This window comes from Phoca vitulina, unplaced genomic scaffold (genome assembly GCF_004348235.1).
Source record: "Phoca vitulina isolate PV1807 unplaced genomic scaffold, GSC_HSeal_1.0 scaffold3, whole genome shotgun sequence".
Taxonomy (NCBI): domain Eukaryota; kingdom Metazoa; phylum Chordata; class Mammalia; order Carnivora; family Phocidae; genus Phoca; species Phoca vitulina.
In genome coordinates, this window is record NW_022589706.1 from 9,445,181 (window position 1) to 9,447,887 (window position 2,707).

The following is a 2,707-nucleotide window of genomic DNA, read 5'->3' on the forward strand; positions in this document are numbered from 1 at the left end:
CATGGCCAGTTCTGCCAGTACTTACAGATGCATCATATCTTTTGTCAGAGATTTCAGACAGCAGTGTGGACCTTTAGTTCAAGAGATCCTTTGAGAATCTGCTAAAACATGTAGACTCTGTGAACTTGCACCGTCTACCAATTTGGCTGTAGTAGATTGTAACTTCAGCTTAATGTTTATTGTGTCCTCATTGCTGCTAGGTGTGGTGAATTATAACAGTTAGGATTATTCTTTGGGAATGTGACTAAGGCTTTGGTAATATGGGGAAGGGTGAAAAGCGAGTTACTGTTTGGTGGGGCATATGGTCTGAATTGGTATCCTAGATGACATTTTTCTCGATTCCTTCTGGTCTTCAGTGGTTTTTCCAGCGGGTCACTCCTAACCTGTCCCTCACAGGCAGTCTCTCACTCCTGTCTTTTCTTCTCCCTGTCTATGCCAATCCTTTTGTTCCTTTTAGATTCTTTTTGCTCCTCCCCAGATGCACTGGGCCACCAGAACCTGGATGGAGCCAGCTACAGTCCATCCCCACTTCCCTGTTAGCTGGGAGGCATTGGGGACCATGTAACATACACCGAGCTTTTTCATACAGTTCCGCTGTGCCTGTGGATCTCAGATTAATAAGCCCTGCCCAAGTCTGAGTCTAAAAAAGGAGGTCTATTTATTTTCAGGGTGAACAGAGGTAAGGAAGAGGGAATAAGGTGAACCAGGAGGTTCTTCCTGTTGTTTGGAATTGCTGGGGAAGGGGAAGGCGGGGAGAGAGGTGAGTGGGCCCCAGTGTGTAGAGCATCACCGGCAGCAGGCGGCAGCTAGCATCCAATCACAGCCACATGCCTACTGTACTGTGTAATTCTGTAGCTCTTTTGGCAGTGCTTACAGGCATGCTCTCTCTGAGTGCTATTGATTTCTTGGGGAAAGGAGATGAAAAACAAGTGTTATACTTGGTGTCGTGTGTTTTCTGGGGGAAGTAAATAGATTAGCCAAATTGGACAGACAAGATCAGGGCAAAGAGAGAAGAGGCTCCCTGGAACAGCCTTCTCTGAAATGGAATCTCTTAAAATGATCCACAGGGGAAATAAAATGATTAGGCAGGGCAGGGATTTATCCTGTACTCAGATTGAATGTCACATTTTGTTTCCGTCTCAGCTTCATGTCCTGGGACTCAAACCACTCTGCTTTCCACCAGATTGCTGTTTGATCCCAGCAGCTCCGCTTGCCTGTGTCTTGACTATGCCCGCCCCCCCAAAATGCCAGGGCCAACTGTCACTATGTTTCTGGGTGCTGCTCTAGAACAGCACTGTCTGATAAAACTTTTTGTGATGATGTAAATGTTTAAACAGTTCTCTGCCATTAAATACAGTAGCCCACTGGCCTCATGGAGCTTTTGAGCACTTAAAAGGTAGCGGGTATGACTGTGAAACTGAATATTTAATTTTAGTTAATTTAAATGGAAATAGCCATTTGTAGCTCTTTTTTTTAAAGAAACTCTGGAAGAGCAGCTTAAGACCACTCAGTGGTTGTTCCTACCCAGTCAGTGGCCTGAGCAGTGGCCGCACACTCCAGTCTTCAGCAGGGAACTGCTGACCAGACACAGCTTGCCCTCAGACCAGTCTGCGACTTCAGATGGGGTAGCAGTGAACTCAGGAGCTGGAGCAGTTCCCTCACCATGAAATTCCTCCTTCGTCACGGCCTTTCCAGCAGCATCCTGCTCTTCCTTTTCAGTCTCTTGAGGATCTCTGTGGAAGTAGAGATCAGGGTTGATCTCCCATGGGTGTTCACGGGAAATGGTGCCACGCATGCGCAGAACTTCCCAGGCCAGCATCCACCACATCAGACCCACTGACTGAGCTCCCTTGTTGTTGCAAGGGATGGTGGTGTCCCCAGAGCTCAGAGGAGAGTCTGTTACACAGAGTAACGGTAGGCAGGTTAACATGTCTCCATGAGAGGCTGGTGGTCAGCCCTGGAGTCGGTAACCACCAGAAGTCTCGGCTCTCAGAAGGCTGCCTGGATCTGGTTAGTGAAGGTTCCAGGAGTGAAGCAGCCAGCTTTAGGAGTGGCTCCAGTAGCTGCAGCAAACTTCAGTACAGCTCGCTGGCCAATATTCCCGGATGGTATGACACTGACATCAGCTGGGTTTTCAGTGGCAACAATGGCACGAGCTGTGAGCAGAAGCTTCTCCAAGGTTCTTTTCAGTTTTATGATGTAGATACCATCCCTTTTCCTTTTGCAGATGTACTGTTCCATTTGGAAGTCAGGGTTGGTGCCACCTAAGTGGGTTCCTGCTGCAAGGAATTTGAGGATATCCTCCTTCATTTGCTGGACATCAAGGGCTCCGGACATTGTGAAAGTTTCCCTTTAAGTTATAATGGGAACACAGAACAACACCATTATGGACTCCTCCCTGGGTAGTGCGGGAAGGCCATATATAGCTATTTGCTGTCCTCTTGTGCAGTGAAGTTTTAGATTCTTGCAATGCCGGAAGTGTGAACCAGCGGCATCCACATCACCCGGGATTGGGAGATTGTTTTAGACATGTGGTATCTTGGGCCTCACTCCAGATTTACCGAACCAGAATCTACATTTTAACAATATCTTCAGGTATTAGGGTGTACATTAAAGTTTGAGAAGCAGGGCTGGAAATGAGTAAGTCTCAGGAAGAGATGCAGTGTCAATCAGAGTCAGCTGGGTTATGCTGCAGTAGCAAACAAGC

At 47.4% G+C, this 2,707-nt stretch overlaps 1 pseudogene; it reads right to left on the reverse strand.

Moving 5' to 3' along the window:
* Positions 1-1,497: 1,497 nt before the first annotated feature.
* Positions 1,498-2,337, reverse strand: LOC116629869 (annotated as a pseudogene).
* Between the last annotated feature and the right edge of the window lie 370 nt (positions 2,338-2,707).